This window comes from Suricata suricatta, chromosome 3 (genome assembly GCF_006229205.1).
Source record: "Suricata suricatta isolate VVHF042 chromosome 3, meerkat_22Aug2017_6uvM2_HiC, whole genome shotgun sequence".
Lineage (NCBI taxonomy): Eukaryota > Metazoa > Chordata > Mammalia > Carnivora > Herpestidae > Suricata > Suricata suricatta.
In genome coordinates this window covers 85,760,264-85,774,431 of record NC_043702.1, presented here as the reverse complement: position 1 = coordinate 85,774,431, position 14,168 = coordinate 85,760,264, and the positions used below count along the sequence as shown (strand labels likewise).

At 34.3% G+C, this 14,168-nt stretch overlaps 1 protein-coding gene across 1 annotated transcript in view; it reads right to left on the bottom strand.

The window, feature by feature from the left end:
* The window catches only part of LRP1B (LDL receptor related protein 1B), a 1,807,041-nt gene that overhangs the window by 552,729 nt on the left and 1,240,144 nt on the right, over positions 1-14,168 (bottom strand). The window lies entirely within an intron of this gene.

Here is a 14,168-nt window from a genome sequence, read left to right as displayed (position 1 = left end):
AAGTGAAACAAAAGTAGTAGAATTTCAAAAATTAATGTCACTGAAGCATGGAATTGAGTTGGGCTAATTTAGAGGCTGTCATGGAAAGATAGACCATCTAGTAAGGAAAGGGCTTAAGATCATTATGCCCGCATCACAGTGAATCACTTAGGTTAGCTTTATTGTATTTTATGGACAATTTCATATGTCATAGTAGTATTCATGGTTCTCAAAGGTCTCAGGATATGTATATGTTGATTGCCAACTGTTCTTAGTACACATCTACATAATTACTGGCATGCTCATCAGTAGGCTCAGGGTCCATATGATAACAATAACTCTATTGCTCCATGTTGGTATTCTAAGACCCTCAACTACTTGTGGAAATGCACATGTGGGCATATACTCAGGCATACAGTACAATAAATTGTTTCTGAAATCTTCTTCAGAGAATAAAGGGAACAAACCACACACACACAAAATCCCTTCACTATTAAAAAGAAAAAAATGGAAAGGGGACACCTGGAGAGAATCACATGAGTTCTAGTGCATTGAGTCCCAAGTACAAATAGTCCCAATCCAGAAAGTAGAAATGATTTATCAGACCAATTTTAATCAAGTAGAAATAATATTACAAATCTATACAATATATCCACCATTTATTGACTTATTGGTATGTTTTACTAAATAGAGGTCTGGAAGGTTCAGAATAAACCTAACACATAAAATTAGACATTTCAGGGATAAAGTTTTCAGATTTTATTCTCCCTTTGAGGACCACTGTGGATGACCGGCTTTAAATATCTTGGAAAAAATCAGATAAAAACTACCCCAGTCATATCCTTCAGAATAATATTTTCAATTTGAAAGTGATTCACCATTCAATTTTTTTATGAGAGAAATTTTGGATATTCTGTTGGTACTTGCTGAGTCACCTCTGTGCTTTTTTTTTTCTAGTAAAAGTCCTGGTTTGGACCAGTTAATGTTCAGATGTGTTCTATTTTACCTTCTGCTTAGTTGGCTATCTAAATCATATAATTCTATCTTTAATCAGCAATGAAGAATATCTTACTAGAGATTTATAGTACAAAATATAACTCCAAACATTTTATCAATAACTGAATTAATAAATACATTTATGAATAATCCCTTCTAAGCAAAATTACCTATCATTGTAGTATTCCAAAGTTTATCTCTCAATCAAGGTAAACCATCAAAGAGCTATCCGCATTTTTAGATTTTTGGATTTTTGTCTTTCAGTTAATCTGCTGTTGAATTGAGCTCTGGCATTGTGCCCTTGATTTAAATGCAGGATGCCCTAGGAAGTAGCCATTGGAAAACCGCTGCTGCTCTTCCCAGTATATAGTGTCTGAAATAATATACCACATAGCGACCTCTTTATACAAGGACCCATGGGAGAAATTTCTTTCAGGGCTCAGTGCCAGAAAAAGCTATAGTGGAAAATATAAAATTGTAACTGATCATATTTCTCTATTTGCCTTGGCTGCAGAGAACCTGAAGAGTCATATTTGTGACCCATCCGCAGCAATTGTAATGGAATTGCATTTACACACTTACTTAACTCCTGGCTTTAATAGACTAATCTATTATTTTTTCTTCACATTGATTTTTAAAATCAACATTCTTTTTTTAACATTTTTTAAAATGTTTTATTTATTTTTGATACAGAGAGAGACAGAACACGAGAGGGGAGGGGCAGAGAAAGAAGGAGACACAGAACTGAAAACAGGCTCCAGGCTCTAAGCTAGCTGTCTGCACAGAGCCTGACATGGGGCTCGAACCCACAAATGTGAGATCTGACCTGAGCCGAAGTCGGAGGCTTAACCGACTGAGCCACCCAGGTGCCTCTAAAATCAATATTCTTATCTAGCCTTACTTAAGGGATTGGATTCATCCAAGTTTCCTCAACACCTTTTTTATTTTTGAAGGAAAGAGTTCATTAGTACCAAATGTGCCCAACTCCAAATTAAACTGCAATGTCAGAACTTTCTCATCCACCTAAAAGCCAGGGACTTCTAGACTCTAACGTATGTTGTGTAAAGTAATTATTAAACAGAGCAGGAAAGTTACAGTGTTGGGGTCAGAGTTCCTCAGAGTTTACTACTCAACATCGTTGTTTATGGAGTTAGAATGCCCAAGGAAAAGAAATTGGGGGGTAGTGAGCTTTGATCTTCAATACCCAGCATAATACCTAGAGAAGAAAATTTTTAAACATGGAATGCATCAATGGGTTATTTAATTCCATTCTGAAAATTATAAGTTGTCTTCAAGGAGTTCTGCCCAGTAAAGTTGAATTATTTCAACAAAAGTTTTTAATACACTATTTATACCTGGCTGCTATGGCAACAGGGAAGAAGGGCCATGATTCAACAGGCCACCTGATGTGGCTTAGGTTTTCACATCAATATTAAGATGGGATAGTTTAGGATTAATCATTTTAAGATTCACAGGACAAAAATAATTAAGGTCTTCTATTAGCCTACATATTCATGTGCTATATCACCCAGACACCTATGTATATCTTGTCTTGTGTTAGATTTATTACTTTAACCTCAGAATGTTTTTGAGCATGATTATTCCCAAGTTTATAAAATACAATTGAAATATTTTTGAAATTCTATTATGACTTCAAGAAATTCATGGTATAAGTTTTAAATTCATATATACACATATATATGTACATATATGTATATTTTGGAAGTACACATAATATTTTTAATGGAAATGGTTTCACAGATTACAATTTTTTATTTTGTTACTATCATACACTTAGGTCTTAATAACATTGAAGAATTAGTTGGTGTCCACTTATTGGAATAAGTTCTAAATCAGGTCTCTTTTGTGCTATTTCAAAAGATGAGTCACTGAGCAGTAAACTGAGAGTGTTTTGAGGCAGTTGAAACTGCTCAGTGATTTTAGAATGTTAAGTCAATAGCCACAAGAAAACAGATCAAATATGAGCATGTTTATAAAAGTATCCTAAAACCTATGCAAAGAAATATGATTGTGTTTGCACTAGAAGTTTCTCAGAACAGGTGACTGAGATTTAAAATCTCTTCAAAAGGACTGCCAGATCTTTCTGAAGAATATACCACTATAAATATAGACCTATTTCTGTAAGACATAATTATTTTTAAAATCATCTGGATCTGGCAATCAAAAGAGGAAACCTAGATTCTTTAATAATAAGGTATATCAAAGGAAGAAAAGTCATCATTTAAACTGAAAAACCTTTATGAAAAGAAAAATCTATCTTTTTTTTGCCTATCTTTCCTATTATTGTAAAAATGTAGAGTTAATTCATAGGCTTTCATTCTGGCCCTCTTTATTTGAAGCCAAAGATTTCCCTTAATGTATTATTTCAACATTTTGACTTAAATAGCCCAGCTTGTTTTTTAATTGAGGTAATGTAATTTGCAAAATTATGTAATTGCTCTAATAGAAATATATTGATATAAGAAATTAAATACTTTTAGAAAAATATTAACTAATTATTTCCCATAATTATTAAAAATTAAGGTCATTAAGTTTTAAATTCTGTTTAAACTGTAGACTGGAAAGTTCACTTTACATGTCTCATTTCTTTTTTAAACAGCTCAGATTAAGTCAATGTACTATGCAATATGGAATTAAAACAAAAGTGCAAATATATAGCATAAGGAATTTTTAAAATAAGGCTTTCTAAAGATAGTAATTTTCTAATATTTTTCCAACAGTTATTACGTTTCATTTCAAAGTTTGTATCCCCTGTCTATGCATTACAGTGATCTGGAAAACTATTAAAAGTACTGATAACTGGGCCTCACTCCAAGAAATTTTAATTTAATTGGTTTGAGTTGGTCCCAGAAATCAGTATTTTTTTAAAAATCTCTTCAGTTGATTCTAGAATTAAGAAGTTTGTTTCAAAAATTGCCTATTTTGAGAGAGAGTGCATCTGACTCTTGACTTCAGCTCAGGTCATGATCTCATGGTTAGTGAGATCCATCCCCGCATCAGGCTCTGTGCTGACATTGTGAAACCGGCTTGGGGTTCCCTCTCTCCCTCTCTAAGTTAAAAAAAATGCCATTTTTATAAACCTTCAAGATTAAATACTTAATAAGTTTAATGAGGCCTTTAAAATATTGCTGGAAAGTATATTGTGAGGTCTTTGGAGACACATGAACATTAAAGATACATATGGGGAAGAACACATACTATGGATATTAAGACACAGATGATTAACCTTAAATACTCTAGACATGTATAAAAAAATAACATTGAAACCTTCTAAATATTCTCCTGTAGCATTATCTTCAGACAGCTGAACACACACTCCTTCTGCATCTAGGAATGTGATAGTTTTAATATTGAAAATACACACCAAATGAAGAAATATCATAAAATTGCATCCCTATTATACCTGTAGAAGAATTACACTCCAAAATGGAGATCCTTTCAAACTTAACCGGGAAAGGCATGATTTTTCTGGGGGGCAAAACTGTTTCTAAAATAATGAATTTTTAGCTTCAAAGGAGCAGAGTTGTGTCATGGGAAAGTTGAATGGGGTTAATTGACTATTCACTATTAGGCTATCTCAAAAAATACTTTATCCCTCTTAAGAATGCTTAGATTTTGTAAGTGCTAGAATAAATATGCTGAAGACACTGAAGCACTCTTTGTGTTCCATCCCTGCCACTCTCTGAGGTAAATATAAGTATAAGGTATCACCTTTCAATCACCTTATCTATTCATCTCCGGGTCTGTCTGACAAAAGATGAGTCAGCCTTCACCTGGCTACACCCTCACTTAACTATTGTGAAATTGTAACAGTAACCATAATAATATGTTTTCTAAAACAGAAAGCACTCAATAAATGCTAGCTATTTATTCGTAGCACACGTTTTTGTATCTCCTTTTCATGCTAAAATCTTATTCTAAAATTTGCAGCCCTATCTTTGGTAATCCCCATAACTGATGGGTTTGAGATGACTTATTGTGAGAAATACTTGGGTTGTACACTTCATCCATGGTTCCAGTGCTCTCTCAATTACGCAGATATATCAAAGTTAAAAACCTTTGTTCTGTGAAGACCAATAAAAGACATGCTTTAGTCTGGGAGACAATGTTTGTAATCCACATATCAGATAATAGAAGACTCCTTCTGCCTCTGGGGATTGTGATAGTTGCAGAAACCTAGAAACCGGCTACGGAAAACACCCAACAAATGAACAACAGACGAAGACTAGTAGCAACAAAAATACACTCCAAACTCAACAGTTAAAAAAATCCAATTAACAAATGAGCAACGGAAGTGCAGAGATACCTCACATTAGAAGATATACAGATGACAAGCACACGAAGATGTGCAATATAAAAAAACACAAATTAAAATGACAGTGAGAAGCACTACCTCCCTGTAAGAACGGCTAAAACAGAAATAGTGACAACACTAAATGCTGACAAGGATACTGAGAAAAACTGGATCATGAAGACATCCTGGTGGGACTGAAAAACAGTACAGTCACTCTGGAAAACAGCTGGGCAGTTTCTTATAAAACTAAGCATACTATTTCCATTGGAGCCAGCAATTGCACTCCTGGGAATTTATTCCAGAGAAATAAAAACTTGTATTCACATGAAAACTTGTACATAAATGTTTGTAGCAGATTTATTTGTAGCAGTCAAAATTAGAATCATCCCTTTTCCTTTAATAGAATGCTTAAGTCAAGTGTGGTATTTATATATTGTGGCACACCACTCAGCAATAAGAAGAAGAAAAGTATTGATACATACAATTTCAATGACTCTCCAGGGAAAAATGCTTAGTGGAAACAGCCAATCCAACAGGTTATATACTACATGATTGAATTCCCATAACATTTTTAAAACAGAACATTTTAGAAATGGAAGACAAATGATGTATGGAGAAAAGGGGAAGGAGGTGGTAGGCAGGACAGAGTAGGTGTGGTTATAAAAGTGCAGTAGGTAGAACCATTGTGGTGCTGGGGTTTTTCAGTATTTTTCATTCTTTCCTACTCATTCACAGAAACTGATTTATTTTATTCAGTTCCTGTTCAGACATAGGAATCTACACGTGTGATAAAATTTGATCTAAATGAAATACACAAATAAATACAAATAAAACATGAAATCTGAATAATATTAATGGATTGCTTTAAGGTCAGTATCTGGGTTGGAATATTTTACTGTAGTTCTACATAATGTTCCAGTGGGGGAAAATCAGATAAAGTATACATGGAAACACTCTGTATTCATTTTTTTTATATATAACTTCATGTGAATCTAAAATTATCTCAGTACGAATTTTAATTTAAAAAAGTACTTTTCAACAAATGTTCAGTATTTGTTTAATATTATTCAACAAAATGTTGAATATACAAGGGATCAAAATATGCCATTCCAAAATACACCACTTTGGCTTAAGAATTAATTTTGTTTTTAATTTTTTTTTTAATATTTATTATTTACTTTTGAGGGAGAGAGAGAAACAAAGTATAAGCAGGGGAGGGCCAGAGACAGAGAGACACAGATTCCAAAGCGGGTAAGATCAAGAGCTCAGTGGAAGTCTGATGCCTAACTGACTGAGTCACCAAGGTGCCCCAAGAATTACTTTGACTTGAAGACAACTGAGAAATAGCAGACAAAAAGTAAAAGCTCTTTGCCCTCCTTTTTTGCTAAAAGCAGTCTTAGTCTCTTAATCACCAAAGACTATAGACTCTTACCAGACCAGGGATGGCACTGAGAAAAACTGACAAAACTAGCCTTCCTGAAACAATCTCTATCTTCTATTAGTACCTCTCAGATACTTATCTTCCCACTGTGTGCCTCCCTTGCAAATCTAAATCCTTTTTCCTTTGTTTTGTTATTATGCTACACATTTACTGTTGTTTCTCCAGATGCTATATACGCCCAACTTCTAACCACTCCTTTGAGTTCCTGATCAGTGCGGTTTCCTGCATGCATGTGTGCTCCTCTGGTTAATAATTTGTTTTTCTCTGGGTAGTTTGTCATGGTGTCAATCTAATTTCCAGGTCCCTAGACAGAGGTAAGAAAAAAAAAGTTTGTTTTTTCCTCCATTGCACATGTCTATATTGCAAGTATCTTAACTGGATCTAAATTCTTTCTTGAAATCATCTCTCTCCATTCACTCTGCTTTAAGAAGTCACTGACAACAAATAGAGTTACAGAACTACATTAATTAGTTCTTTGTAGCTTATCACATAGACCTAAGATTTCAGCATCTCCCCCTCCACATTACTCATTTTATCTTGGACAATTTATCCTATATTTCAAGCTCTTGATGATCAGCAAAAAGTATGTGCCTTGTGAAAAAAAAAAATACGTGCAAAAGTGGAGGAAAGATCAGACTCAGTGACAGGCTATTTCCTGAGAAGTGTTTTGCTCTAAAAGAACATTTTTAAAGTTTTAATACCAAAGTTTTATAAATCACTAAATCTATACTTTATAGCTTGATAGGTAAAATAGAACAAAATATTTTTAAAAACACTGGATTGTGTCATTTGAATATTTTAAAATTATAGTTCTTGTCAATATAATCCTGAACATTTCCTTGCATTAGATATTTTCTCTAGACATGAAAAAAAACCTCAAGAGTGTTCTAGACACATCACATGTCTGTGCCTTTTATGTTTATTTTTCGTTTCTACAAAGAATGAAATAAGCCCTTCTCTTTTGTCACCCTTAAAAACAAAAGTATATTTTTCCTTCAAGATCAGTTAAAATTTCAAATATTACCAATTTGGGTACTACACATTTCTCTATTTTTCTTCCTCATACGAAATTAGTTGTTAAACTCTATTTTCATAGTGTCTACTTATCTTTAGGGTGTCTGGAAATAGTATCTAGAAATAACACTGCATCAAATGGTTTGTAATTATTTGTGTCTTTTTATTTCACTGGACTATGACTTTCTTGATAATGTATCCCAAGTTTTATTTTCATCTACTATATACTTCATAACCTTACTTTTTAAACAACTTTTCTTTTTTATAGTTACTATAATTTGAAAGAATGAGTAAAGAAATGGTCAGATGAAAAAATATAAATTTAAATTATTTGTGTGTGTATTAGTGTGTAATTTTAATATCTATTTGTTAGTTCCCCTGTCCTTTTTTGTAAGCTATTGTGTGGGATTATATTGATTATGGTTCATACATAATAAAAGTGAGTGTGCCAAGTATAAATATATTTAAATAACATAACTGCACTGTAACAAGCAAGAAAATACATTTGAAAATTTTGTTTTTAAGATTTTTTAAAAAATATTTATTTATTTTTGAGAGAGAAAGAAAGAGCATGGGCAGGGTAGGGACAGAGAGAGAGGGAGACACAGAATCTGAAGCAGGCTATGGGCTCTGAGCTGTCAGCACAGAGCCACAGACGGGGCTCAAACCATGGACCATGAGATAATGACCTGAGCCAAAGTCGGGTGTTTAACTGACTGAGCCACCCACCTATACATAAATTTGTTTTAATCTTATTTTTAAAAAATGAAGTCCCTTGAATTCTTTTGATATAAGAAGTGCTTATAAATATTATCCATGAATATATTTCAAAATTCACATTATACAGCATATAGGTTGGAATGATTAAATAATAATAAAAATTAGGTTTCAAAAAGTGTTCTTCAGGGTTCAGTAAACAATGACTTTTGGCTGGGATTACATTGAAAATGAAGGGAAAATATCAAGAAAATAAAATATATAGTTCACTAGATTCTTAAGAATAAGCTGTGAAGGATAATGCTGATTGACAAGCCAAGTTGCTTTATATGAGGCTTAAGGGATAAAATTCATAATATGTAAACATTTTAAACATGGAAATGGCTTTAAGTAGTAAATTAAAATCCTCTGTTATGCAAACTGCTCTAAGCACTTAATGTATCCAAGACTGAGCAATAAATCTTAATTGAGAATATTTAGTTCAACAATGGATAACTGGAATGTTGATTTGTATTTAACAGAAACAAAGTTATTCAGCCCAAACTGCCTGAAGGCTGCAATTACTTAGTCTTCAGTGATACACAGTCCTGAAATGCCAAATTGGGGTGTTGTGATAAGATTATGATGTACTTCTATTTCAAGTATGTCACACATATGGATTTAACCACATAAAAAGCAAGGGAAATCCAGTGAATTACGACATAAAAACATTTTCACAAATTAGAAAACTGAGTGTATCAGTAATATTGCTGTTTAAAAGTAGCATTTAAAGATTCAGAAATAATTAACTGCAAGGCACAACTGGCACAAAGGTAAAATTGCTTCTTGTGTTCCCAGGCTGCTTAGAAAAGCTGACTGCTGCATCCTAATTGGGCCCACATTTCTCAGGAGTACCCAAGTTCTGGTATCTTTCCCCCTACTTTCCATGCTTGAAGGAGTACCAGTTTTATTCCCTGATCTTAGCTTGAGGTCAGGTAATTACTATATGAAATCAGCCTCTCTGGGCACAGCATAATGGTTAAGATTTAATATGGCTTTGGAAGCAGATAAACTTGGATTTGGAATCCCAGTCTACTATCCATCACAGGCAACTGACTTCTTTCAACGATCCTCACTTTCTGAATCTGTAAAAGGAGGATAAGAAACCCTTCTGGAAATGATCACCGTGAGATGATTAATGCAAAGCATTTTATAAGTGCTTGACATATTCTAAGTGCTTAAAAACTAGTCACTGTAATTACGTTATTTTTGTTGTCAAAGTGAGGATGGTTCTACTGTATCACACATCCTAGGCTACGTCCAGGCAAACACAAAGGTGTGGCTTCATGAAAATACAGGTTCCGATAAAGGGTGACAGATAATGATTGTTTTGAGTTGATCCTTTCCAGCCACACCTAACAGAATATTATGTTTTCTCCTTAGGTTCTGGGAAAAATAATTTATAATTTGGTAATCCATATGCCTGAGGAGAAAGTCAACTAAACAGTAACTCCTCCTTTTCCTGTCACCTAATTTTCTGCACGGAAATGGTTTAGACAAGGCAGTGGGCTGGAGTTTAAGCCAGAGATTGCCCAGACAGACTTGTCATGAAAAAATAATTAAAATAATTTCCTGAAATGCAAAATAGCAGTGAAATTCAATAAGTAAATGACAAGGTAACAAATACCTCTGTGTATATGTATTTCATGGGTATGACAATCAAGTACACTAAGAAAATTAGGTTTATATTTCTTTTTTTAATGTTTATTTATTTTTGAGAAAGAGAAACAGACTGCAAACAGGGGAGGGGCAGAGAAAGAGGTAGACACAGAAACCGTAGCAGGCTCCAGGCTCTGAGCTCACAGCACAGAGCTCCATGTGGGGCTCGAACCCATGAACCAGGATAGCATGACCTGAACCAAAGTCGGACTCTTAACTGAGCCAGGTGCCCCAGTTTGTATTTATTTTTTACACTTGTTCATGTGTCTACTCATGGTACTGGAAAATTCCATTTTAGAATTCATCTCAGGGGAATACTTTTAAGAAAATCTTATAAAGTAGGATTGTACTGGCATGAAGTCTTGGGAGTATTTCAAAGATTCTTCTTCCATATCAAATGTTTCCTTATGAGACAATCTTGGTGTTGAAAGAGGGATTTAGATGCCTCCATTTTGACCTCAAACATTCTCCTTTCCACTTTGTTTCTTGGCTCATGTGGAAGAGCATGAGGGTAAAGCATTCCCTGATGGGAACCAAAACTACCCGCTCAAGCAATAAAGGATGTCCTGAGCCAGCAAGAGTGCTGAGGAGTGACTCCAAGGTGATGATCAATTTGACCTTCACTGACTACCTGATCCTACCCACCCACCTTTGCCCACCATACTTTCCTTAAATAAGTCTATAAGTATTTTCAGCACTTTACAGGCAGTCTTTGAAATACTAGACCACTGTCTTCCTGGTGTTAGTCTCTCTGAAATACATTCCTTTCTTATTTCACCATTATTCTTTTCTTTGTCTTTGGATTTTGTCAGTGCTGCTTGGTCGAGCCTGGTCTGTTTGGGACTCCGGGGGCCAAGTCCTCTTGCACACCAGTGCACCAACTACAATGCTACAATAAACAGCAGTTTAAATCTATATATACATAACAAAATAATAAATTATCCACTTATTTTCATCACAGCTCTAAACTGTCCATAGAGGGGTGTCTGGGTGGCTCAGTCAGTTAAGCTTCTGACTTAGGTCAGAGCTTGATTTTTGGCTTAGGTCATGATCTCACTGATCATGGAATCAGGTCCACATTGGGCTCTGTGCTCACAGTGCTGTAGGCACTTGAGATTCTCTGTCCCTCTCTCCCTGCCCTTTCCCCCTTCCATAAATAAACATTAAAAAAAAAAAACTGTACAGAGAAAGAAAAAAATAAATACCAGAAAAAATAATTTTAAAAACCCGAAAATAATCTGAAATGATTACGATTTTGTGTAAAGTAGTAAACAATATGTTATTGAATATATTGTAAGAATATGATTTAAATTAGTGAAGACACTAATTTAAAAACATAGTGACTATGTGACATAATTTTTAACCTATCTTATTTTTTAAATTTTAACCTATTTTAATAAGTGCCTATAATACTATTGAAAACAGCATCTTAACTGGTCCAACATCACACATGAAGTATTTGAAGTGACTGAATAAAGATAGGGCTTTCCTGCTCTAACTTATTCACAGCGATTTTTTATAATTAATTTACAGATAAGAGTCTCTCTTGCCTATTGAAATAGATCAAAAATTACAATGACATGGTCAGAATGAATAAGGTATTACTGAAAAAGAATTTAGTTTTATCTTTACACCCAGTACTAAAAGGACTTTTTGATAGGTAGATAACTTGACCAATTCTATTTGTGTCCTACTCTTTCTTTCTATGAGAAATCTCTGAGATGCTAAGGAGAGCCAAATGGCCACAGGGTCGGACAGGAGAGAGGAGAAAGAACAAGAAGAATGTATGGGAAAGCCAATTTAGAAACCAAACATTCCCAATTTTTCCTCTTTAGCTACCCATGCATTTATAAGAACCCCACTGACATAATTTTTGCACTCCAAACTTTGAGAAAGTTATGGCATAAAAATAAATATTTGCTACTCTTCAGATAATTGAATGGAATGCAACATGGATGATACCCAGGTATCACAAAGTAATCTTACTTAACTAAGATACACAAAAAAATCTTGGATTTACTTAATCATATAAGAGCCTGTTGCTCTGGGATGGGAAATAGAGGTCACTGCATTCAACAAATATTTTTTGAAGATATACTTAGAATGTTCCAGCATTGAGCTATGACCTAAGGACACAATGATAAATAAAGCAGATATTTCCATTAATTTTATAGTTTCCTTTCTAGTTGGTAAGCAATAATCAAATGCTCAACAAACAAATGGAAGTCTAAAATAATGACAGGAGCTAAAAAATAAAATAATGGTGCTAAAAGTGTCGATTTTAAGAGACTTAAGCTTTGTCAAGGGAGGTCAGGGAAATCTTTGAGGAAATAATATTTAAGTTGAAATCTGACAGCTAGGCAGACTACTGAGATGGGAGACATTTCTGGGCAAAGGAATACCTTGTTAAAATATACTGTCAGTGGAAAGAGTTTGACAAGTTGAGAGAAGCAGACAAGGAAAATATGGCTGGAGTGGATAATTTTAGTCATGCTGTAATTCCTTCTAGACAGTAAACTCCATGAGGAAAAGATTGGTATCTCCCTTGCTTGCCTTGTTTCCCAGTTACTGGCACTCTGTAGGAATGCATTCCTTTCCTTTTTCTTCAAGATGCCCTCCTGCACACAAACCGACACATGAACCCTTACCACATGTTCCTGACCCTCTTTCTCATAAGTATGCCATTGTTACAAGGTAAGTATTACATAAAGAGTTATTTTTGTGTCATCCACAATGCACAGCATAACAAATTATCATTAGCCACTTAATACATGGGTTTGGATTTTAAAAAGACAGGTTATTGAAGAGATATTTGTCTTCATTTTCCTTATCTTTCCTTCTTTCTTTCTTTCCTTCTTTAATTTACATGTGAATATTTTTGAAATATTCTTAAACATTGTTTCTTTTTTTCCTCCTAGGTTAAAAAGGAAATGTTCTTATACTTTATATAACTATATACATATATATGTTAGTAGGCTCCATACCCATCATGGAACCCAACATGGGGCTTTAACTCATGATCCAGAGATCAAGACCTGAGTTGAGATCAACAGTTGAATGCTTCCCCAAATAAGCCACCCGGGTGCCCCTATAATAATCTATACTGAACATGTTAAATTCAGGATAACCATGGCTATTTAATACCAGCTAACTTTTATTCATTTACATATCTGCTTAATAGAGCATTTACTAAATTGTAAATGAATATTTATGGAAATCCATGTTTGGATCAACACACACAATTGATATATTTGTAGGCATATAGATTCGTGGATATAATATAGGAAAGTTTGTGTTTAAAACCTGTGATTTTAGTTTAATGTGTCAACCTGGCTAGGCTCTCATCCCCAGTTATTTAAGTAAGTGCTAAAATAGATTTTTCTGTGAAGGCATTTTGTAGATGTGGTTACTATTTGCAATCAGTTGACTTTAAGTTAGGGATATTATCCTAAAAAAATCCAGGTGGGTTTAATCCAATTAGTTGAAAGGCCTTAACATGAGAACTGAGGTTCCTCTGAAGAAGACATTCTGGCAAAGGTCTACAGTTTAAGCTGCTGCCTGAGACTTTCCATCCTGACCTAGGATTCCAGATTTGCTTAGCCAGCCCCCCACAACCCTGAGACAAATCCTTGTCAGAATATCTTTTTTTTTCTATGTTTATCTGTTATCTATCATCATCATCATTATCTATCTATCCGCTAACACAAATGGTTCTATTTTCTCTCATGAAACACTGACAGATATACAACTATCTCCTATTGCAAATAATTTTTCAGAGTTGACTAGTGAAGAATACATCAATGGAAACCATTCTTTACAATGTTTGCTTTTAATATATTTAAATTAATAAGAAGAAAGGCCAAAGAAGACCTCTGACACAAAGTTTTTTTTTCTTTTTTTTTCATAATATTTTATTGTCAAATTGTTTTCCATACCACACCCAGTGCTCTTCCCCTTAAGTGCCCTCCACCATCACCACCACCTCTTTTCCCCCCTCCCCCTTCCCCC